Raw genomic sequence first — 26,227 nt, 5'->3', positions numbered from 1 at the left:
CCTTCCATAGAACCGACTAGGGTCCCAAGAAAACTACATTACTTGCTTCTGAAGGCTGTACCCCAACGACCTACATCTCACATCTTACCCCCAAGGGACCCAGCTTCCCAAGCAGGACCCTGGCGGGAGGAACTACCTCCCCCAACGAGGTCCTGAAGCTTTGAAAGTGAAGATTCAGAGGCAGGTTTAAATACCTCGGAAATGTTTATGGCACAGTGAAGGGCAACTGTTTACATTTCAGGGGAGGTCACTGTCATTCTATAGAAGTGACAGGCATTTTGGGGGACTATTAAAGAATTAAAGGAAGGAAGAAAAGAAGTTTAGGTCATTCTTGTAGTCTGAGGGTCTTTCTCCTTCTAAGATGTGATGCAAGGCTTAAAGCAAGGGGAGGATGAGCTCCGGGCCCTTCGACCCCTGCATCCTGCGTGGCCTTCATTCTGCTCTGCCGGAGGCCTGGCTGCTCCGCCCCGCAGGCGTCAGGAGAGGACTAGACAGTGCGAGCTCAGAAACTAAACGCTAGATGATGATCCAGTTGGAGCTCTGTGCGGCACGTTATGGATTTTTACTTTTCTTTTTTTTTTCTGCTGAAAATTCCTTCTAGTGTGGTGACACAGTGAGAAAGTTGTTTAAGGCCGAAAAACTTGGGTCAAGATGTCAGCCAAAGCTTCAGTCTCCGGCGTGCCCAGCAGAGGGCGCCGGAGCCCAGCGCACTGGCCCAGAGGCGCAGCCCGCGATTACGCAACGATGAGAACGCAGCTCTAGGCCGGTCTGGAAAGGCAGCACAGTTGGGCCCAAGTGGCCCAACTCCCTGGAGGAGAGGACGGGCTCTGAAGACTCTTCCGGCTGCCCCTGAAACCCTGAAACCGCTTAGTTGTTTTTCTGGTTGACTAGCTGCTGCACGCAACTGTCAGCTGCTTGTGAACTGTGTGACGCCAGTTCGCGCTCCTGTTTGTTTTCTAAAAGGCACTGCCCTGATTTTTTTTTAACGACTAAATAATAATAATCATTGCAGTCTCCCTCTCCTGAGGTGTTCCTTGATGTCTCTAGGGTGCTAGGGCTGGGCCAGCATCTTTTCCTGCAATTTTTTTATCCTCCCATGGACAGCAGGGAGAACACAGGCTGCACCAGGCTGTTACACCAGGCCTCCCCGCTGGGATAAATGCAGCTTGTTTCAAAAGTGAAGGAAGGAAGGAGAGAGCGGAGAGGACATCAATCCCCTCCTTCCCAAAGGTTGCACCTACCAGCGACAGTGAGTTCCTGTTTTGAGGAGCAGGAGCTTGAATATTGTAATTTTCTTAAATCAGCTAAGTCTCGCTGCTCTTTTAGTGTTTAAGGCTTTGTTGTGCTAACAATTTGTTCATATATTGGTGATGTTTTTGAATACTGTATTTTAGAGGAGGAGTTTTAAAAAAGGAGATTACAGCTATTATGAAATCTTATTATGAAATTTGTGGTAGGGAAATAGAACTCTTGTTTTAGCCCCTTCCTCATATTATGAGGAAAATACTGAAACTATTTTTCAAAGAAATAGTTTTAAAGGTCAAAACCAGGCTTGCTTCATTGAGGACATGTTTTTAATTGTAGATTTGAAAAATATAGATCTGAAAAAAGCATAAAATGCATTTATGATACCTTAACCTAAAGATAATTGTTGTCATTTAATTTAGTACATTCATTGATCATTATTTTTTGACATGACATATGCTGTGCTTGAAAGTGTAACAATATTGTATGTACTGTTAAAAACATTGTTTTCTTCACTTAAAATATCTTGGTAATTTTTAATATTTACATGGTTATAGCGTAATCTATTTTGTTAATCCAGTAAGGATGGACATTAAAGCTAGGTCTATTGTTTTTGCTCTTTTACTAGTATAAACATCACCAGGCTAATAACTTTTGCATACATTTAAATTTCCTTAGGAAAAATCCCTAGAAATTGAAGACCAATAGCTATTTTAAGATACTTAGTGTATGTTTACTTAGATGCTCTTCCAAAAGCACTGTGCCAATTTGTATTTTCACTGACACTTAACAGCCAATGACAGTAGAGTTCCTTTTTGTATTCTTTGCCAATTTTACAGAATACAGAGTTGTTCATTGTTATTCTAATCTGTATTCCTGTGTCTTTTTCTCTTGAATTTTCCACATTAAGGATCTTTCCAAAGGGCTTAGATTCTGATGTAAGCAATAAAAAATAAGAGTGAATAGTAGCCAAAGGAAGAAGGGAAATGGTAGACTGTAGCGTTTCAGATATTTGAGATTTGGGGAGGAAATGTTACTTGCGGAGACTAATGGTGCTTTTATATGTTGAAACCTAATCTTGAATGTGATGGCATCCAGAAGTGGAGCTTCTGGGAGGTGGTTAGATGATTAGAGTGGACCTCCCCGCCCCGCCATAAATTGGATGAGGACCCCAGAAAGTTCTCTTGCCTTTCGCCATGTGTAGACACAGTGAGAAGGCATTGTCTGTGATCTGGAAAGTGGGCCCTCATCAGACCCTGAATCTGTGAGTGCCTTCATCTTGGACTCCCAAGCCTCCAGATCTGTGTGAAATAAATTTCTGTTGTTTATAAGCCACCCAATCTATGGGATTTTGTTATCACAGCCGTGAAAATCAGAGAGAGGCTGTTCATGGGGATTCAGGTTGGAATTATTCTTAAATTTGATCACTCAGCTATGACGACTAAAAATGCTTCTGTGTGCAGTCTAAATGCAAGGACTCTGGGGATGTTGGTAGCATAGGGGAGGAGAGGGAAGTCTTTCTTCACCTCATGACTCAAACCCAGAAAGTAAGCTGCACCACAGTTGTGCACACTTCATCTCATGGTGTGCATTTCTGATTGTCTTTGCAGATGTCATCTCTCTTTCTTTGTACGGAGTGTGGAAGTGATAGGAACTTGTGATAAAAAAGAGATAATTAGGAGATAACTGTGCTCTGGGGAGGCAAGTCAATATACTGAACCATCGATTTACTGAAAAACAATTTGCCCAATACCCAAGTCAATTTACTAAACCACCAATTTACTGAAAAACAACTTGCCAAATGCTTAATTTCCTAAGCTGTAAGATTGTTGAAAGGCTTTAGTTTCATATTTGCCCTGTGCTTTCCCCTGCCCCTGTCTCAAGAGAGGTCTGCCCAAGCTACTTTGTTAGAGAGGCGATGGGCAGTTTTACAGACAGGACCAATGAGAGCTCGAGGTAGGGACAGGAACTAAACTAAAACTTATAAACAAAGCCCTCCAGTGCATCAAAAAAATCTGTGACTTTCCAAGTTAGTTTTAGTAAATTGGCTTTCAACAAATTGGCCAGAGTCCCACTTGGGTTCCCTCTTCAGGAAATACCTCCTTTTTCTTTTCCAGTTATTTCCCATCCAAAGTTATACTTCATCTAGACATTGAGATTGTGCCATTCCTAAGACTAACTCTAACATTTACCACTTGTCATGGGACAGAAAGATTTAACTGTCCACTGACTAAACATTTATGTCAATTCTTAGAAGACCTGAGTCAGCCTAAATACCAAACAGGGAAATTCTCCACAGATTCATAGAGTTTCTTGGGAATAACAGAGGATTGCAATGGGAATACTTATGTCATGAATTATATGTACATTTAAGGAAGTTGAAGCTAGAGGACATTTTAAAGGTAAAATGAAAGGAATTATGAGATATTTTGAAATAATAATTCTTACCTACAGGCATCAGTAATAAGCCTGACATCAGTCCTAGATCAAACAGAAAGTTTTTAGGCAGATGTCTTTGTAGAAATATTTTGTGCTAGGTTGTGGTTCTGGAAGTTTTTTTGTGAATAGTTGTTGTTATTGGGCATACATACATGGTATTCTTTTCTTTGTAATCTTCTGGTTGAATTTATTATTACTTTGTTTTTTTGCTTTTTGGGGGGCTTTGCAAAAGTGACTTTATTTTGATTCTGACAACTGTAACACCAATGAAATTATCTGATAATACATTCATAATCTACCAGGTGATGGTGATCTGAAAATGAGGCCTCTTATCCTAACCTCCATCCATGGGCACAAGGCCATAGTGAGCCCTATTTTAGACAGAGAATACTCTCCTCTGTCCACGGCTGCAAGGTTATAGTGAGCCCCATTGCTGGACAAAGAATATCCTCTTTTCCTTGGCACGGATTTCCTTTCCCACAACCTCTTCACACCCTTCAGATCACCAGCAAAATTCTCCCTCCGCTTGCTTCTGGCCTGGGAATGAGTTGCCAGGCATTCGATCCATTCCTGGAAGAGAGACTTTGAAAGCTCAGAGATTGGCAAGAAAGGTGGGCTTCCCATAGTGACCTGGTCTCTAAAGGTGAGGCAAAGGGAAAAGCAGACATTTTTCACTGAGATTAGCTTTCTTGCCAGTTCCTCTTGATTTTTCCTAAAATAAAAGCACTTTTCCTTCTCAGCCTGGTTGCATTTTAAAAGACGTCTTCTAGTGTTGCAGCTTTGGTAGGTATTAGATTTTTGGGGAAGATTAAATGTGGTGGGGGCTGTTCAGAAAAGTCAACCTTGATAAAAACTATCTTTCCATACATTGAGTCAGGATAAATATTCATTAAGCTCATATTCTTTTCAGTGTATCAGTACGGTCTTTGAATGGGAAATGTCAATTTCAATATACTTACAGTGTGCAGGGGGAGAAAAATATATTTACAGAAACTTCAACATAGAGTGTTATGTGTTCAATGGTAAAGTCTCAGAAAGGTCATAAACTTGACTGGGACACCAAGGATGCTGGCAGAAGTGATGTGGGGAAAAAATTGTGAGTTCGGTGCTGAAATGATCAAGGAAAATGGGAAAATGAGCTGAAGACAGCATCTAGGTTGCACTAATGTGTGGCTTGAAATGTCAAAGAGGGGATAGAGTTGAGTAATGAATGCAGAACTCTTTCATCCATCATTTGGAAATCCAGCAAATTCCAAGAGTAGCTGCCTATTTAAAATCAACTCTATAGAGGTCTAGAGTTGGGGATGATTTATCTACAGGAACAAACCATATTTGATCTGAACTAAGCATGAGAGTATATTAAATATGTAGTCTTTAACAGAATCTTATTGCTATATTACAGATAGAGAATTGAGGCAGATAATATAATTAATAAACATCAAACTGTTCATGTTCCTTTCTTTGTTTAATCCACATTCTGCCCAACAGAAGGAACAATTTCACACTTTACAAGAGTCAGTGTCACCTCTGATCCCTGAGCCATTTTATTTCCAACACATATTACTGTTACAATTTTGCCTACTGCTTGGTTGGGAAAAGGCCTTTCCATATATCATTCACTGCAGAACAATCCAATTTTCTTGTAACATCCATCTGGTGTTTGTATCCATCTTTTGAAATGTAGGGGCTATTAGAATTAGATCAGAAATATTCCATGTAGAATGGAGTAGAGATTCATGTCACTGACAATCAGACAGAAAGGAAACATAACATCACAAGAACAGCATAGACTTCCTTCCAGATTTTTGGAAGACCAGCACCATATCCTCCTTAATTAATTAATTATCAGGCTACCTCTGTGGTCCTGGTTAGTGGTTTCCTTTGTCTGAGGCAGTAGGACCCCACTCTGCTGTAGGCTATGGGATCAGTTTCTCTTTGCAAACATGAGAATAGCTGAATTGGTTATACTATATCATTTCAGAATGCCCACCTCGACACTTACCCCACTTGTTTATTGACATTAGCACTTCAGTTTTAAAAAGAAATAAACCTTTGTAGTCTAGTTATAAATAAAGCTTAAAGAAAAGGAGGTGGGAGTGGCAGAATGTTGCTTGAAGTTCAAATATGTCTCCCAAACCTGGGCATCAGAGCCCTGACTAGGGGCTGCTGTCCTGCAGAACAACCAGCTCAAGGGCTGGGTGCCCTCAAGGGCTGCTCACAAGAAAGGGAGAGGAGAGGTATGTGGACCAGGGCCTGACCTCCTTCATTTTACAGGCCACCTTATACTTTCTGGGAATTCAATAACTGTACTAAATCCCAATTTAGCACAACTGTGATTATTTGGTATTAACCTTGTGACTTTTTAAGTTTGTAGCTAGTGGAGGATTATCAAGTCAGGTACTGGTCCTGCCCATGGCACACATCAGCCTCCAACAAGAGTTATGAGCTATGTCTAAACAAGAAGGATCATCTCATTAGAGAACCGTGATGTCATTGAGTAGGAAGAGACCTTCAGAGTCTCCTAGTTCAGTCTCCAAGCTGACACAGGCCTTCTCCCTGTAAAATCTCTTTCATGTAGCCATCAAGCTTTAACCTGTGTCCATCCAGACCTGGGTGTCTAAAATCCAAAGAAAAGCCCATGTACTGCTCAATCACCTCAAAAAGTTTTATTTTCAGCCAAATATATGCTTTTGTATATCTTTGGTTGACTGCTTCTCCTGTGTACCCAGAAAACATTGAGCTTCCTCTGACATCCATGCCCTTTGACTGAGTCAGCCATGAAGTAGAAAGAGCAATGCCAGTGCTCTCCCAAGTTTTTTTTTTTGTACCAGCATTCGAATTCAGAACCTTGTGCTTGCAAGGCAGGCACAGTACCAGTGAATTAAATCCCCTGTCCTGGTCTCCCAAATTTTCTCCATCACTCCACTGCAAATCAGATGCATGACCTGTGCTTAAATTCAATTAGCCTTTTTCTATGGTTTCATTTCATCAGTTCTGATGAGTTTATTTTTTGAAGATCCATATCTGTATACATTTTAAGATTTTTGCAAACTGAAATATTTTGAATCAAGAGGTACAATTTAATCTTAACAGAAAATTACAGAAAATTTGAAAGATACACGAGGAGATATACAATAATCAATTCCCCATACCTATCACCCTGTTGTAAACATGTCAACTTCTGCTTAATTTTATTTCACCTTCATCCTTACCCAGTTACTTTTTTTCCCAGATTGTTTCTTAAGTAAATCCAAGATACTGTACAATGTCATCCATCATTTTTCACTGTTTCTCTAAAATAAAAGGACTGACTAACAACCACAGTAACATTACTATAACCCTCAAATTAAAAATAACTCACAAATATATTAAACTATAGTATGAACGCTTTCCCTTCCTTTGCCTGTTTGAGTCAGGATGCAAAAAAGTTCCTACTATTACAATTTGTTAATATGTTGTTCAAATCTCTTTTTTAACCTACCAGGGCCCCTGTTTACCTCATTTTAATTATTTGTTTCAGTTTTATTTGTTAAATAAAATAGTTGATCTGTTCTGGAGAATTTTATAGAGACTTTATTTTTCAACTTGTCACCATTGTATTGTTTAATGTTTCTCTTGTCACCTGGCAGAGGAAAACTTGGGCGCTGTATCTGGAAGTCTGAAGAGATTCTGGTTCAGGATTGATTCAGGATTTCTCCTAGGAGGAACAGCGCATGTGATGCCCCTCTTTTCTGTGATGCTTACAGCTGCTGATGACTTTTATCTAAATCCATTAACTTATGGTAAAATGAGATATGGTAAAATGACGTGTGACTTGTACCATTCCCGTTGGTTTTTAGCTGGAATGCTTCCATAAGAAGTCACTCTGCCTGTCAATCATTTGTTTACCTGATAGTTTATATGGGAAAGGCAGATAAACACATTTATCTTCACTTATTAATTGTTAAAATAATCAGTTCCCTAATATCATCTTCAATAGAGATGATCAATAAGAGTTTTAAAAATGTTATTATGAACTCATAAACATATTTGGTGTGCTTTATCTGACTGAAATTAGTGTTCTTGATAATGCTCAGCTGGCCCCAGTTTTCCTAAGGGAGGTCTCATTGACATAACCCAAGTGGTCATCGATAACTTCCTTCCTTTTTAGTATGACAAAATTCCAGAATTCTCATACTTTTTTAAATCTTATGTCTTGGCCCAAACATTCCTTTCTAAGAAGGCCAATTTCATTTTAGTGAGAAAATAGTACTTAGAAACCGCAGTATAGGTGAAAAAGTGCTTTTTACTATTGGGTTGTTCATTATTTGTGGCTCTTTAAAGACAAAAATACATCAGTTCAACCTTATTCTTTCATTTCAAATTCAGAACTGCAGTAACCTAGTCTCAAATATATGCATACATATATTTGTGTACATGTGTATATGTTTTATATATGTGTGTATATATGTGTTGTCCTCTGAAGAATCCATTTTTTTTTGGTACCGGGGATCGAACTCAGGTCCTTGGACTTGCGAGGCAGGCGGCAGAACCACTGAGCTAAATCCCCGGCCCTGAAGAATCCATTCTTAACACTAAACTACTTTATTTTTTCACAATACACACACACACACACACACAACAGTCTCAGATTAATAATACCTGCACTAGTTTCTACAGTCTGAAGACTAAAAACAGTTTAGGAGTATTTTCTACATTTTGCAATTCTTCATTTCAGATGAACAGACAAATGAATGTGTTCTGAAGCCACCCAAATTTGTTCCTCCTCATGCACAGATGCACAGTTAGTATCCTTTTTCTTCCATTTCCTTTCAGTTACAAGGGATTACGCTTTTAAATATCGTTTTATTTTATAGTCACATATATGGCTCTGAAAGGCAAATATATAAACAAGGCATATTCAACTCTAATATCTATCTTCATTACCTCTATTTTTCCGTAATAGCATTTTTAAAGAACTGTAGTTTGTCTTTTTAGTTTTAATATGCAAATATAGTCATCTTTCTCTGCATCCACCTCCAATAAAACTTTCTTAAGTAAAAGGTAGCATGTTATATAATCTTATCAGCACATTGCTTTATTCATCTTACATTGAATCTTGCCAATTCTTCACTTTTTTATAATGCTATGATGTGGGTATATTACAGTATATTCAGTAACTGCATAGTTGATTAATTTGGGGGTTGTTGTCAGTATTTTACTTTTGCAAATTGCTGCAAATATAAGGGTTTGTGAACTCACGTTGTTTTGTTACTTTTACAAACTTACTAGTGGGGCCAGGGATTTAGCTCAGTGGCACTGTGCCTGCCTCACAAGTGCAAGGTCCTGAGTTCCATCCCCAGTACCAAAAAAAACCCCAAAAGCCCACAGACTTACTAGTGTATCTTTGTAATAATGCCATAAAAGGAAAATTTTTGATCAAAGGGCTAATGCACATGAAAGTGTTCAAAAAGTGGCAAATATTATGATAGTGCAAAATATTGTCTCTATAGGTCTCGTGACACTTTGCATTTCACCATCCCTAAAGGGCATGCACTGATGATGTTGGAGGCATTTAAAGCTTTAAAATTATAAACTAATGCAAGACATGATGGCAAATGCGTATAATCCCAGCACTCAGGACCTGAGGCAGGAGGAGGGCATGTTCGAGGGCAGTCTGGGATAGGTACACAGCAAGTTCAAGTTCAGCCTGGACTGCCTGGCAAGAGGCAGCCTCAAAAGAAAAATATATATATATATATATATATATATAGAATAAGTGCTTAATGAGACTACAATATTTCCACGAGTTTTCTGTTTTCCAGGCTGAACTTATTCTACTTTTGCATGCTTGATAAACATATCTTTTTGTTTTTTTTTTTTGGTACCGGGGATCGAACTTGGATCCTTGAACTTGTGAGGCAGGCGGTGGAACCACTGAGCTAAATTCCCGGCCCCTGATAAACATATTTTTTATATTCACAGCCATTAATAAAATCCTTAAACAGGAATTATTTGAATAAGAAACTTGGGCAAGAATCAGGAGACTTCCAGGTTAATGTTGCTTGAGCTTATTGAATTTATCTAAATGCACATCTCACATTTCTCTACCCCACCACCAATACATATAAAATTCTCTACCCCACTAATACATATAAAATTGTATTCAGTAGCCTTATCTGTACTAGTACACTGAGAGACAGTGTTTCTTTGTGGTTGCCTTGATATCCGGAATTAATTTGAAATTCTTATAGGAATTTCTGTCAAATAACATTACAGTGTGACCCTATCTACCTATCTAGTATTCACTAGATCTGGCACCATGCAACTTCTGGTTCTTCCCCAAAGTCAAAATGGTGATGAAAGATAAGCATTTTTAATAGATTCAGGACATTGGGGCAGCCATGACAGAACAACTAAAGGCTCTAGAACTGCTTCAGTAAGTGGCAAGAATGATGGGGTAAGTGTGTTCAAAACAAGGAGTGTGGTGGTATTTTGAGGCTGAGTAATGGCAATGTGCCTTTTCCTATAATAATTTAAAAAATGTAAACATCGATTGCATGTTTTGATCACACCTTGCATACTAGTTAACGTAGCTCTGAACTCACTTGAGTTTTATCCTGTCTCCATCATTAAATAATTGTTACAGTAGATCAAATCTGTTATTTAAATCTCAGGGCTGCCATTTCATTATTTACAGTACCTAAATTTTAGTCATATCTGTTGTAGTGACTATAACATATAATACATATAAAATGCTTAAAACAGCACCTGGCAAGTAGTAAATCCTCTAAAAATGTGAGCTAGTGAATGAAAGCTGATAATCTGATAATAAAGTCACCCAAAATGTCCATACTTTGGCATTAATAATTTTTATTGAATATGTTGTGTCTCCTATAAATCACCATTTCTATCCCTAAGTAGCTACAAGGTGATAGAATTCTTTTCAATGTTTTTCCCCCTTGGGATTTACATGTGCTCATATGTCTTTTCTCTGAGCTTCTTCCTGGTTATATTACTAGTTAGGATTAAGTTGAACTGCATATAACAGACACCTCAAAATAGCATATCCTTAACCAAAATAGAAGTGTTGATTTGTAGTAAAAAAATTCAAATGTGGAACTACAGAGCCATCAATAACCTTGGTTTCTATCTTTATTCTTCACTCTCTTCAGTGTATAACTTCCTGATCCTTTCTACTATGGCATGGCCTAAGATGGCTGCTTGAGACCAGCCATCATGACTGAACTACAATATGATAGTAGCTAGAATAGCAAAGGATAAAAGGACCACTCTTCCAGGCTAGGTGATCTCAACCAACCCAGAAGTCATGTTAACATCTGCTGTTGCATTTCATTGACCCAAATATAATCACAGGGTCATACCAAGCTGTAACGCAGGCTGAAAATGTGTTTTTCTTTGGACATATTGCCAGCCCTGCCAAATGAAGCCATAGTTCTGTTCCTAATGAAGAAAAGAAGGTGCATGTACAGGGTAGGCAACTAGATGTCTGTGCTACCATACATTTGTATCTTTTGCTGCCCCTCTCAGTCTCTGCATTTCATCACATATTACCACCTCAGTAGCAACTTCTCATATGAGCCATGATAAAAGTTCTCAAAACTGTAGAATCAATGAAAAGAGCGTTGTGATCTTAGCATTCTAGTAGATACTAGTGTTACAAAGGTGAATAAGATAGCACCATACTTCAATCTGTATGAAAAACTACTCTTTTCACAGCTTTCGTTATATGCTTACCCTTCCCTTTTCTGGACAAAATCATTCTAAAAATAGATAACAAACCCTCTTGTAATGCACTAGTTTTTTAAACTGCCCCCTTCAATGTCTTCCATGGTTGTACAATTAGAATGTTTTAAGAATCTTGATCTTTTTGACTTTCTTAAGTTTTATAGTCTCCACTTATGAACTCTACTTTTCCTCTGATTTAAAAATCTGTATATTGTGTTATTCTCTATACTTTCATCTCCATGTATTATGAACTGTAATATGACATGATTACTTTCTTCCAAGGTTCTTTATCATTTTACTTCACCTTGAGTTTCTCCCCAGTTGCTCAGACTTTATTCACAAAAATAATTTTTTTGTTTCTTTTTTTCCATCTTCTGAAAGGTGAGCCTAATGACAAAGTCAACAATTGTTCAGAAGACCTGCATTCACCAGAAAGAATCTTTTTACCAATATTCAGATGATCAAATTTTAAAATTCAGCACGGACTGAGTTTTTATACATTCTGCACACTCCAAAACAGGGGAAGACCACCACAGCGTGCACAGGAGGAAAAAAGTCAGACTGTGCAATCATTATGCAATAATGCATTAATAATATATGGTTTATTGAACCAAAAAAGACTTTGGCCAAACTCCCAGGTACTTTTCATAAAATAATTTCCATGACTTGATTTGCCTGTGAAGAGTGGAACACATTATCCCACGTTTACTTGGGGATGGAGAGGTTGGTACCAGTCCAAGGACTGATACGGTGGCCCTGTACATGTCTCTGCACCTCTCCAAAGTTCTCAGCTCCTCCCCACTAGAGTGTGGATAGCTGTGGGAATGAGCCCAAGAGCCTGATTATGTTCCACAGAATGAATTTCTATGTCCTTGAGCTCTTCCCAGCAACATGCATGGGATTCCCTTTGACTGCTGCAGAAACTTAGCTCTTAGGAAAAGGGAATGGGATGGCTTCTGTTTTCCATCGAATGGTTGTACGATGAGTGCCCAGGGGAAACTATAGGAGAAGCAATGAGATATTTCCTGGTTACTTTATCCAATGATACAGTCCTAAGGCTAACGAGGACCACAGGGCTGACTTTCAGAGGACCACATGTGACATAAGATTATATGGGATGGATGTCACACAGAAACAAAATTGTAACTTGGCCCTTGTCTCTAGCTTCAAATATTGCATGCTGCAACACAACTTAGTACCCATTTAGATTGTAATGATCATCATGTTCTCTAAGGATTCAGAGCATATATTGTTAAATCTTCTGAATATATATGAATTTATATGTTAACTAAATGACATAAGGCAGGTCATGGAGAACATAGAAAAACTGCATCTGCATATTTGTAAGTATTCTGGTCTGGGTATGAGAAACATGAAAACAGTTTGCAACATACCAAGGAGGAAAGATCACAAGGACATTTGTGTGAAGTTTCATTGCTGACGTGTGCCAGAAATGCTGCTATCAGCTTTTGGCTTGAAAAGGGCAGGTGATCTGTTCAAATGTTCAATGAGAATTTCAAAATCTTAGTTGGCTTGCAGAGTATTTTTGTTCAGTTACGTGCATTATAAATTCTGTATGTGCAAATTTATTTTTACAAATGGGATTTTCTCTACTTACAGTCATTTAACCCATTGAGTGGTTTTAAGTTATATAGCCACCGAAGAAGAAATTACCTGAGGAAGAATAGAGTAAACCTACCAGGAACCTCCTCAGTTACCTAAAGCAATGCCTCTAAGAAGCATGGAGAAGAAGCTCAGTGTGGAAATGGAGAAAACCAACTTGTTCATCTAAAGCTGAGTCTCAGGGACTATTTGGCACACAGCTATGAACCTGGGGGACTGGAAAAGTCAGAAACTTAGCAGGTAAAGACAGCATAGGTGCACATTCTCTGGGCTCATAAACTGGCCGAAGAATAGACCAGCAGCACCTTAAATCATCTTCATAGGGCTAACCTATGGAGTATAACAAGCAAATATGTGTTTAAATGCAGCATATTTGCCAAAATAATAAACCTTTTATTACATTTCCTCTGTGGCCTTACTTACCTTGCAGATATTCTCTTCCTATCACCAGCATGAGACTTGCGAAGTTTGTTACTCATGCATGGTTTCCTGGTTCAAACTGAGCCACCCCATAGGGTTATCTTCTGTGAAGGCCAAGATGGCATTAAAGCAACTCTGATCTCCGGGTTCACAGGGTGACCTATTTCCTTTAAAAAATTGCTCGTGTCACAAATGGGTCATTTGTGATGTCATTTTTCTTTGGAAATAATCTTTTTAAAAAAACTATGCTGATATGTATGAAAAAGAAGTTAGAAAAGTTCCTCTCTATCAGGAGCTCCCTGGAGATTCACAAAGTTTTTCCTTTTCTTCTCCTATGGTATTCTTCTCATGTCTGCTCATTTCAGCATAGCATCTACCAGCACATCTGAAGTCCATGAACACTTTAAAAGCACACATTGGAGAATCTTAAAACCCGAAATAGCTACAATTTAATTGAGTTAATAATATTTATGTATAGCCAGGATGAGTCATTTTTTGTCATCATGTGACTTAAAAAAGGTCACCTCTTTCTAATTTATACATCCTCCTTCAATTAATTTTTTTCAATTAAGTTTATTGGTACATTTTAGCTATAAAATACAGTTACATTCATCATTGGGATCTTGTACATTTGCATGATGTATCTTGGTTCTTATTTTTTTCCCCATTCCCCTGCCTCCCTTAACCCCCTCAGCCCTTTCCTATTCACAAAGACTTTGTTTCCATTTTTTCCTTTTTTCATATTTTTTCTTTTCTCCTCTTTCCTTTCCCCTACCCCTCCCACTTCCCCTACTCCTTTAGATCTTTTCTTCCTATTACACAATATCAATTATACATTTTAAAAATTATAATATCAAGATTTAGAGGACATTAGCACAGATTTTACAGAATTTAAAAGGATATAGAAGACATATTACAAAAATCTTTTTTGAAATAAATTTGACAACTTCTATGAAGTACCTTGGAAGACAAATTAGTGAAACTGACTCTGGGAGAAATATAAAATTTGAATAGCACCTATTAAAGAAAGTATATTCCTAGCTTCAAAACTTACCTATATGACAACAACAGGCTCACATATATTTTAACTGATGAATTATAGCAAACATGTATAGCAGAAAAAAGAAGGAACACTTCTCGCCTCATTTTAGGAAATCAGCATTGTGCTAATAGTAAAACTGGATAAAGATAATAGAAGAAAAAAGTATGAACATAGATAAAAATTTGTTTGACAAAACAAACTATTAGAAGTGAGATCTGGCAGTATGTGGAAAATGGTTTTATTATTGGGATGGCAGTGTTGGTTCAGCATTGAAAGATCCATCACCAAAAGTCATCATTTTAACAGAGGAAAGGAAAAAGGCATATGATCTTATCAGTAGTTGCAGAAAAAGTATTGGACTAAATTCTACAGCTGTTCATGGTAAAAGCTATAAGGAGACTAGAAGTAGAACAGAATCTTCTCAACAGATCAAAGACATGTACTCCATACTTCCAGCAAAAACACCGTATATAAATGGAAAAGATACAAGGTGGGGAATGAGGGCAGGTATGCCTACTCTTCATCTGTCCATTAAACTTTGAAACATAGGCCCAAACCAAAATAGTCTGGCAATAAAATTACACAATTAGGATAGGATCGGCAAGGTAGAAGTAAAATCTTTATATGTAGATGAAATGATCATCTACAGAGAAAATGCTAATAAATCTCTAGGAGCCCCTAGAACTTGTATTTGAATTTAGCAGGATTAGAAAACACAAGGTATATATAAAAATTCAGATCTATGTATACTTGCTATAAATACAGAATTGGCTAGTGAAATTTAAAAGTCATGTAGGAGTACAAAGGACCTACAAAAAGAAAAAGAAAAAAATAACAGTGTTGGAAGACATTACCTAATTTTAAGACCTCCTCTAAAGCTACAGTAATCAAGACAATGTTGGCATAAGGAAAGACATATAGATCATTTGAATAAAACAGAGAATCTAGAAATAGAACCATACATACATGGTCTACTGATTTTTGAAAGATTATTTAACATTAACATTTTATAGAACATAAACTCAACTCAAGAGCAGAGGAAAAGATAGTGTTTTCAACAAATGGTACTAGAACACCTGGTATCCATATGTAAAAAATTAACCTCAACCCTTTATTTCCATATATAAAAATAATTTGAAAGGATCTATGAACCTAAATATGAAACACTGAAACTATAAGAAAAACTTCAAGAAGAAATTATAAGGGAAAATGTTTATGAATTTAGGGTAGGCAATAATTTCCTAGAATACAAAAAGCATGATGTATAAAAGACAGAAATTGATAAATTACATTCCATCAAAATTTAGAACTTTAGAGGACATCATTAAGGTAATGAAAAGTAGTCCTTAAACAGAATATAGTTATAATACATATAACCTATGACCAAAATATATAAAGAACTCTTACAGCTCATTAATAGACAACCCAATTAAAAAGTAGACACAAGAAGATGATAAATAGCCAGTACAGCACAAGGAAAGGTGTGCAACACTAGAATCAGAAAAATACTAATCAGTACAATAACAAGATCGTATTATATACTCATTAGGGAGATTACGTTAAAAGTTTTAAAAGAACAAATGTCAGCTTAGATGTGAACCAGTTAGAACTCTCTAATACTGCTAATGTGAATGTAAAATGACCATTTTGGAAAACAATATAGAAATTTCTTGTATTACTGTTAAGAACCAACAGCTCTGTTCTTAAGTTTTTACTTAAGAGAACTTAAAACACATGTTCACAATATATTTGTACATACAAGTTGACTATCCCTTATCTGAAATTTTTGGAACCAGAAGTGTTTCAGATTTTGGTTTGAAATCCAATTGATCTGCAAAGAGGATAGCTACTCCTGCTCTTTTTCAGGTTCCTGTCACATGGAATATTGTTTTCCACCCTTTAATTTTCAGTCTATGAGTTTCTTTTTGAATTAAGTGTGTTTCTTGTATGCAGCATATTGTTGGATCTTGCTTCTTGACCCATTCTGCCAGCCTATTTCTTTTGATTGGTGAATTGAGACCATTAACATTGATGGCTATAACTGATACGTATTGACTTATCATTGTTATGACTATTTTTTGGTTGGATTCTCCCCATTTGCTTTAATTTCTTATCATGCCTGATGGATTAATTCTGCTGGGCTTCCTGGGGCTGTGATCCTCATTGTCTTTTGCTAGGATATTGTCTAAAATGTTTTGGAGGGCTGGTTTGGTATTTGTGAAGTTCCCAATGGGCTCTTTGTCATGAAAGTATCTTATTTCTCCATCAATTTTGAAAGATAGTTTTTCAGGGTACATCAATCTGGGTTGGAGGCTCTTTTCCTTTAGGGCTTGAAATACATCACTCCAAGCTCTTCTTGCCTTGAGGGTATGTGTTGTGAAGTCTGCTGTGATTCTGATGGGCTTTCCTTTGTATGTGATTTGTTTCTTTTTTCTAACTGCTTGTAGGATTTTGTTCTTCTGCTGGGTTTCTGGAATCCTAACTATTATATGCCTATGTGTAGATTTTTTTGATCAAGGCCAGCTGGAGTCCTCTATGCCTCACTTATGTGTATGTCAAGTTCTTTTCCCCTACTTGGGAAGTTTTCTGCTATACTTCTGTGAACAGTTTTTTGTGTCATCTGCACTCTCCTGTTTCTTCATTGACTCTGATCAGTCTTATGTTATTTTCTTTGGATCGTCTAGCAGCTGCTGGATTGATTTCTCATGGTCCTTTACAATTTTGAAGGAATTTTTCTTTTCCTGGTCACTAATTGCAATCTTATCTTCTCTATCTGAAATTCTGTCCTCACATTGTTTCATTCTGCTGCATAGACTTTCAATGGAGTTTTAATCTCCTGGAAATCTGTTTGCATCCGTTCTATGGATTCCGTTTGTTTCCTATGTTGGTATTCCATCATGTTCCTCAGCTCCTCTATTTTTTTTTAATCTGTGTCCTCTGTAGATTTATTAATCATGTCTTGCACAATGGGCACAATCTCTGATGTTATCTGAGAAATCATTTCTGATTTCATTTTTTCCAGATCCTCTTTCATTGCTATTCAGGGAGTCCAGGTGATTGAGTATCAGATTGTTCCATCTCGTTTCCCTTTGAGGTTGCTTTAGGTGATCTGGAAGTCTGGTTTTGAGACTTGTTTACATGTCTTCTCATTTCAAAAGATGCAGCCTGCTCTGCCTTTGTTGAGGCAACTGTTTCTCACCTACTGGTCTTCAATTCTCAGCAAGTCACTGAGCAGCCTTTTCTCCACTGCTCACCAGTACAGTAATTCCTGGGTTCAGAAAGGTGGCCTTCTGGAGCCCTGAGCTGACTTGTTGTCTGGGTGGGCTTCTGGCTGGGGCTTCTGCACACTTGGGATGGTATCTAGGTGTGCCTCTGTCTAGGGCCCCTATGAAGGCATTGTCTGGGAGGGCCTTTGACTGGGGGCTATGTACCCCAGTTCCTGCTGTGTGAGCAAGCTTCTGGCTAGGGTCTCACACACTTACTGATGGTATCAGGGTGAACCACTGGCTGTTGCTTGTGTGCCTGTGCAGCTCTTTTCCAGACGGGCCCTTGGCTTGGGCTGGTGTGCCCCAGCCTCTGGGGTTGGGGTGGAGTCCTGGCTGGGATCTGCTTGCAGCCATGCTGCTGTGGTCCACTCTGCTACTCCCTCAACTAAGGTGGTCTGGTGTGCCTTTATTGCAGAGATTTTCTTCACTTTTCCAGTGGGGTTTAATTTTCATCAAAGAGCCTCAGAGAGGCCCTCTTTCTGTTGTTCACTTCTGCTCTATCTTCTGGAGCTCAGAACAATGTCCTTAATACCCCTGTAACTCTGTGGTGTGGATCCAGTTAATGGCTCAGCACAGCCATGGTGGGGGGCAGGGGAGGGGGGTACTGGTGCCTGTGCAGCTCACCTTCTCAGCGCTGGGGGGTGGGGTGGGGTGGCTCTGCTCTTTGGTTCTCTGGGGTGGTGGTACAGCAGCTTGAGAGTCTCACCTCCTTGGCACTGCTTCTTCAATTAATTTTGAGTTCCCAGAATTCTTTTATTAAAAAAAATATTCAGCATTACTGTTTTGTGGTGCCTCCTTACCACCTTGTCCAAGAATACTATGGGGTTATTCATTCCAAAGTATTCACACTGTACAAGGATAGCAGGTGGAGGGTTGGAGACAAAAAAGGACTAGAAAGTCTGGTTGATGCATTGGCACTGTGGCACCAGGCACTGCTGCTGCTGCTCTGTTTGATCTCAGACAGCCCTCCCACTTAACATTCAGTGCCCCATTTATTCTCATGAGTTGCTCCTTGGGAGATGTGGTATCATTCTGGCCATCAGAGATGTGAGTCATCCAGATTCAAACTGTTCTAAATCCAAAGGCAAAAATTAGTCCTCAGTCCTTCTATTTTCTGGAGCCCCAGGGATTCTTATGCAAATGGATGTTCTCCCTCTAAAGAGTACCCAGTGAGGGCAGCTCTTCAGTTGGGAGACATTTCTGGTCTACTCTTTCCCCAGGGTACTGAGTGCCTTTTCAACATACAGAGGCAAAATTCAAACTTCTTTCCTTGGTGGAAGAAAGTCAAAGTTCAGAGCTCCTGTGTTTATATAACTCTTATAGTACTTCTCACACTTCCTTATATAGTGGTTATTTTTACTCAAAATATTTTTACTACTGTATGTTCTTGGAGATCATCAGACTATGCTCATACATTTTTATATAGTTCCCAAGCAGCTAGCATGTAACACTTTACATATAGAACTCAATTACTACTCAAGACATAATTGATAAAGACTTAATGAAAACAGATCCACTGGCCTAGAAAACATTTCTTGCCAGTAATTTGCTTGATGTTGGCTTCCTGTTTAATTTATACAAGGGAGAGTATATTTTTGGACTTGTGTAAAGTAGGTGCCCTTACTTACCTACCTGAGGTCATTTAATCCTTAGCATCGTCTACTCAGTCCATTCCATTTGTGAGCATAGACTTTTGGGCTAAAAGTAAATGTCTTTATATTAAGGCTAGAGATTTGAATAGTCCCAGGAGAAGTAAGAGTATTTTTTTTTTAAATTGTAGTAACATTTTTTTATTAGTACATGTTTACAGTACATAATGATCACATTCATCATAGGGGATTGTACATGTTCATAACACATCTTAATTGTTTTTTTTTGTTCCCTCTCCTCCCCTCCACTCTCTCTAACCCTTCTTCCTCTCCCTGTTTGTAGCTCTATTTCCATTTTTCCTTCAATTCCTTTTTTCTTTAAATCCCTTTTCCCTTCCCCCATCTCTTGCTCCCCTTTCCATTTGAACAAGTTCTTCCTGCTTCCTAATATCTAGCCTCCATTTTGTTCTTTATGGGTTGTGTTTCTCACACAAGAAACTGAAATATCCACACTTGTATATCTGATTTATTTCAGATTATGATCTCGAGGTAATCCGTTAACCTAAAAATGTCTCAAGTTTATTCTTCTTTATAGTAGAATAGCACTTCATCGTATATAAATATCACATTTTCTTTATCCATCTGTTGATGGGCGTATGGGGTGTTTCCAAGATTTGGCTATTATAAATCATGCTGCTATAAACATAGGTATGCATGTATCACTGTGGTATGATGACTTTAACTCTTTTGGGATGATACCTAGAAGAATACCTCTAGTTGGAACCTCTAGCTTTAATATTATGAGAAATCTCCAAATAGCTTTCCATAGTGATTATACCAATTTACACTTCCACCAGCAATGGAGAAGGGTTCCTTTTTTCCTGCAGGGTTGCTAGCATTTGTTATTGGTTGATTTTTTTAATAACAGTCATTTTTTTTGGCATGAGATAGACTCTCAGTGTTGTTATAATTTGCATTTCTTTTTTTTTATTTTTAGTACCGAGGATCAAACTCCGGACCTTGCACTTGTGAGGCAGGTGGCAGAACCACTGAGCTAAATCCCTGACAATTTGCATTTCTTGAATGGCTAGCAATATTGAGCATTTTTTCATGTGTTTATTGGCTGTTTATACTTCTTCATCTGAGAAGTGTCTATTCACTTCAGATGTGCATTTTTGGATTGGGTCTTTAAATTTGGGGGGTCTAATTTTGGGGGGTTCTTTATGTAGTCTAAGTATTACTCCTCTGAGTAGCTAGCAAAATTTTTTTGGGAAACAAAAGTACTTCTTGAATAAAATCAGTCTATGCACATAACAGCTACAAAATGTGTAATGATTACAAAAAATATTATTTTGTTTCTCTGAAATCATAATACTGATATATGACATTTATTGAGTTTTTAACCCTATGCTTCAATGTCTGATATGTTGTCTCATTTAAGTTTCACAGTGATTGTGTTGTAGGAATCATTATTATTTTCATTTCACAGATGAGGAAACTATACTTGGGACAGGGCAGGTAAAGTGATCAAAGTCACAAAAGGAGAAAGTAATAGAATAATCTGTCTATGGCCAGAGTTTTCACAATCCACAGGGCTTTCTTAACCTGCAGGAAAAACAAGTCCCTGTGGCTCATTGCCAGGGATCTTCCCTGCCTGACTGAAGCTTCATCAACAGTGGAAAGCTGCCCTACATGGAGGGCAGGGGCCTCTGCTTGCTGTCTGCTTTGCCACATGAAATGCAAGGTCCTTCATGACAACAAACCTGTATCCTCTTCTCCCAGGAGCATAGGGATCAAAGAGCCCATGGGTAAAGTCCCCCAACTCCATGCTTGACAAAGAAAGCCCAAGTTGGGGGGGGCAGTGGCTTGTCAGTGGGGTGGTGGGGAGAGTGTCAGTTTGGGAGGGGAGGTGTGGTGGAGGAGGAGGGTACTTGGAGTTAGGTGTTGCAGGACGAAGGCTTCTTCTTTCCATTATGAAATAGAAGGACAGACTGAGAATTCCTTTCCATGAGAAGGCCAGGAACACAGCATAGGAAGCATAACTAGTTGTTGAATCTTCTACCAAATGACGTTAATGGATCTGAGAGCCTTATGCCATGGCAACATGAAAAAACTGTCCTCACCTTCTGCTGTCACCTGCCAGAGACCTGACCTGCCAGAGGCTGAATGTAGTGTGTCTCCAAGCAGCTGTAAGGAAGATCACTTGTATACCATTGATTTTTATTTTATGATTACCTGACAGTTCCATCTGTTACTGATGCAGGAGGGATGCAGATTTTTGTACATTTCATTATTTGAGGGACATTGGCAGTACTGGGTATTCTCCTCGCCAGCAGTTTTTGTTTGTCTGTCCCCCTACACCTGCCTCCCTCTAGTTCCTAGGCAGATTTCCTTTTCTTCTGATAACACAGACATGGCACACAATATTGATCTGATTGCAGTGTACAGCCTTCCTGAAATACTGAAAGCCAATTACCTCTTTCTGAGTTGTGCAGTAAATTTTAGGATAGCCTTAGGAAAGGAGTCAGTTGAGTGTTTTGTAAGAAAAGAAACTATAAAATGAGGGATCTTCAGATTCTTCTCTTGCTATAATCCAGTCAGGTCATTTTTTATTGGTGCTCATTACCAAGGCAGAGAGTGATAAGTGTGGAAACCATGGAAACATATTATGGCCAAATTGATGTTGCTTTGAAACATCAGTGACTCACGCTGTGGAACACTACTCGTGATCCATTAAGACGTGTCTTGGACTTTTGTCAGGAGGGCCTTTTACACGCACATTCTAGACACAAGTTCAGCCACAAGCTCCCTGGAAGAGCTGTCTGAAGTAAAAAGGATGTGAATCACCAGATTTTTCCCAGAATTAACTGCATGATATCACAAATTGCACATCACCCTTGATCAATTTTACTCAAATAAATCCCTAAAGTTATAAAGCATATTTAAGGATCCCTAAATACTTAAGACACTTACTGAGTGCACTTGCTTCTTCTCTCTCCCTCTTCTTTAAACCCAGTTAGTTGCCTTCAGTTTTTAAGACTTCAAATAAAAATATACATTGTCAGAGAGATGTCAATGAAACATACAATCACAGATACCTAATGCTTGTCCCTGCCACAGTAAAGGAATAAATAAGTAAACAAACAACTGCATTTTGGCCAAAGTGACTAAAGAGAATGTTAGAGACAGCAAGTGAGTGGTGGAGATTGAGCAGGTAGAGCACAGAAACTCAAGATGCTCCCACAGAGAGAGAAACAAAACACCTTCTGTCTGCATCCCTGTTTTCCCAGTCAAGGCCAACTCAGAGCCAGGAGGGATTTCTCCTTGCTGAGAAAAGGAAAGCAAGAGGCTCCTAGAGGCTCCTAGTAGCTCTCATTACCATTGTGGACATCTTTGGCCTTTGTTTCTACAGAATCCTGCAGTTCTCACAGGCCCTGATGCTGTTCAGGATGCTGCCTGGAGTTCTCACAGCTGCACTTCTCCAGAGACAGAGCCCATGCACATTGTGCCCCAACTGCCACTAATACCTCACCATTATGAAATAGGAGCCACTGAATGTGTGCTGCTCCATGAGGCCTGTAGCCCTGCACCTCACCTTCCCTGAGGCTCTGACACTATTTCACCAGGCTCACATACATGCTAGTGCACTGTTCTCCAGCTGAGCTGCTACAGCTCCCTCCCCTGAGGATGTACACTTCCTAGAAGGTCCCCCATCTCTGCCATCCTCACAGCTGCTATCCCCCATTCATCCCCAGCCACCTGGAGCCAAGGCCCAGTGGAATAGCTATGACTCTCAGAGCCCAAGCTCACATGGAACCTCACTCTGGGGACCAGGTGTCTGACACAAAGAAGACGCTGTACCCAGGTTGGTGGAGCACATACATGCCCTTGGTGCCTGGACCAATCAAGTGCCCCGCTCCCAGAAAATTGGAAATTTGGCACAGGGGAGCAGATGCCCCATTGGCATCCCCCACCTTGGGGACCATTTGCTGTATCCCAGAAGAGATGCCACTCCTGAGCTGGTGAAGTGGCTGTGTCCCCTCAGAACCCGAGCTAACCTAGTACTTTATCTTAAGGGAATTAGAGCTTGGGGCTAGGGAAGCAGCGAGGACTCCCATGCTGGAATTACAAGGTGCTTGGTTCTTCAGGAAAATGTAACATTGGCTGGTCTGTAACACTCCATCCTCTGGGCCAAATAGTGACAGAGCCTTTCTTCCCTGGATGTGGACTAGTCCTCCAGAGTCTGCGCTGGTGAGATGCCTTACCCCTCTAGGGACTGAAGAATGCACTGCACTTTCCTCCATTCTTCAGGGCCCAAGCCACATCTGCTCCTCAACATCCCTGGTTCCTTGATGCCACTACACTCAGAGCCTGGACACGAGTGCATCCCATCCCTTCAGGACCCAGTCTTACCACTATACAGAACAGTCTGTCTTGCTGCCCAAGTTGCCACTGTGCCCTTTTGGAACCTAAATTGCAGCTGTGCCTTACTTCCTGGGATCCAAGCTTCTGAAACCACCCTTCCTTTCTAAGCTGTGCTAGTGCAGCACTCTGAGTCTTAGGACCAGAGTCCCTGGGAAGCGACTCAGAGTCACAGTCTTTGGCTTGGTGAGAGAGCTGCCTCCACCTGTGCCTGAAAAAGTGAACTGCACCTAAGTCACAGGTTTTGCAAGAGTTCAGTGGGACACCAAACCAAAGACCCCAGCTCCACTGTCTCTCTGATCGCTTGTGCCCTGGAACACAACACTGTGACTGCCTGTGGTCCACACCAGGCCCATGAAGAATCTCTCAATGAACATCTCTTGATGATGGAGAAAGTGAGAACAGGAGAAACAATAATGCCTACTGAGAATCCTACCAGTTTACTTGCTACCATCACTGCCACAAATTCATCCAGCCTCAGCCATGGAGCCCTGATGTTGATCACAGTGAAGAAGCTGCACAGCAACTACGCTACTGCACCTATCCAGAATCAAAGCCCACGGACCCACCCAAACCAACGTGCTGGAGTCCGTCTGCAGGTGCAGGGCTTTCCCAGTAACAGCCACTCTATAAAATTGGAAGAGGTGACTATTTTACCTGCATATATCAATGAAGGGACACCAGAGTTATTGAAAAACAAGGAAATATGACACCACAATAATTCTCTAGTAACTGACCTTCCCTCCCCACAAAAATGGAAATTTCCCCAAAAGGCATTCAAAATAATGGTCTTAAGGAAACTCAGCGAGATACAAGGGAAAATAGATAAATTGAACAAAATCGGAAAAATTTTTGATGTGTATAAGAAATTCAACAAAAAGAAATCATGAAAAACCAGAACCAATCAGGAATCTTGGAGCTAAAGATACCAATAAATTAAATAAAAATAAATTTGAGAGCTTCCACAGCAGACTAGATCAAACAGACTAAAGAATTTCTAAGCTTGAAGAGAGATCTTTTGAAATAATCCTGGAAGGAGGAAAATAATAAAAATGAATAAAAAAGAGTGAAGAAGTTCTGAAGGATATATGGGATACTATTAGGGAAAGAAATATTTGTATTTGAGATGTGAAGACTCAGAATAGACAAAAAGACACAGATAGCTTCTTTAAAGATGTAATTGTGGAAGATGTTCTAAATTTTAAGAAAAAATGAGCATACAGGTTCATGAAGTTTAAATATCTTCAAACATGCTCAACCCAAAGAGGACCTCTGTGAAGCATGTTATAATTAAATTGTTAAAAGTCTGAGAGAATTTTTAAAGCAGGAAGAGAAAAGAATCAAGTTATGTATAAGAAATCTCTATTAGTAATAGCTAAAGCTTGGAAACAGCCCAAGTGCCCATCAACTGGAAACTGGATGAAGAAGTTGTGGGTTTTTTTAAAAAATAAAATGGAATACTACTCAGCCATAAAGAATGAGAAACTAGAGTCATTTATAGTTAAATGGATACATATTGAGACCATACTCTTAAGTGAAATAAATAGGACACACATGTGTAAACACAGAATAGTTTCTCTGGTGTGAGAAACTGAAAGTGTAAATAAGGATTAAAATGAATAACTGATAATTTGAAATAGGAAGAAAAGGTCAAAAGGGGTAGTGGAAGTGGGAGGGGAAGGGGAAAGGAAAAATTATGAGAAAAGGAAAAAATGGAAACAAAGTCTTTGTAAATAGGGAAGGTGCACAGGTATGGGGAAAAAAATAAGAACAAAGATACATCATGTACAGGTGCAAGCACCCAATGATAAATGTAAACATATTGTATACCAAAAATGTACCAATAAAAGAATTTAAACAAAAAAAAATAGAAATCTCTATTAGACTTTGAACATATTTCTCAGTAGAAATCCTTGCAGGCCAGGAGAAAATAGAATGATATATTGAAGATACGAAAAGAAAAGAAAAACTGCTGGCCAAAAATATTATAACCAGCAAAGTGATCCTACAAAAATGGAGAAATAAAACCAGTCCTAGAAAAACAAAAGCTTAAGAAATTCATTTTCACTATACTGGTCTTACAAGACACATTCACAAGAGTTTTCAGTTGGAAACAAAGTGGTGATAATTGCTATAATGAAAAACATGGAGATATAAAACTTACTGGTAGAGGTAACTTCATAATCAAATTCAGAATATTACTATAATGGTGGTATGTAAATCTTTTAAATATCTTCTATGAAGGTTAAAGGCCAAAGTGATCAAAAATAACTATGACTACAATAAGTTGTTAAGGAACATATAAAATAAAAATATAAATTGTATGAGATATAAAGTCGAGAGTAGAGCTGTAGGGCTGTTTGTTATCATTGAAAGCTCTAAAAGATTCACCATCCCTGGTCTAGAGTATTTGTGTACAACTTAAACTAAGTTGTTTCTAGTTTAAAATGTCC

General features: G+C 38.8%; 1 long non-coding RNA gene across 3 annotated transcripts; it reads left to right on the top strand.

Moving 5' to 3' along the window:
- The first annotated feature begins 1,104 nt into the window (after nt 1-1,104).
- Nucleotides 1,105-26,022, top strand: LOC106010415 (uncharacterized). Of its 3 annotated transcripts, none has more exons than XR_001184239.3 (3): nt 1,105-1,249; nt 11,794-12,050; nt 13,033-13,478. It is a non-coding gene; the product is annotated as an uncharacterized LOC106010415 (long non-coding RNA). The 3 variants fall into 3 exon arrangements; XR_015444048.1 differs by lacking the exon at nt 1,105-1,249 and adding an exon at nt 20,350-26,022 and having other exon boundaries at nt 5,422-12,050; nt 13,033-13,275; XR_002386865.2 differs by lacking the exon at nt 1,105-1,249 and adding an exon at nt 5,422-8,467.
- Nucleotides 26,023-26,227: the final 205 nt, after the last annotated feature.

Source organism: Heterocephalus glaber, unplaced genomic scaffold (assembly GCF_053883595.1).
Source record: "Heterocephalus glaber isolate CG9 unplaced genomic scaffold, H.glaber_assembly_v1.0 deba00001593, whole genome shotgun sequence".
NCBI lineage: Eukaryota > Metazoa > Chordata > Mammalia > Rodentia > Bathyergidae > Heterocephalus > Heterocephalus glaber.
This window is presented reverse-complemented; position numbering and strand designations above follow the sequence as displayed.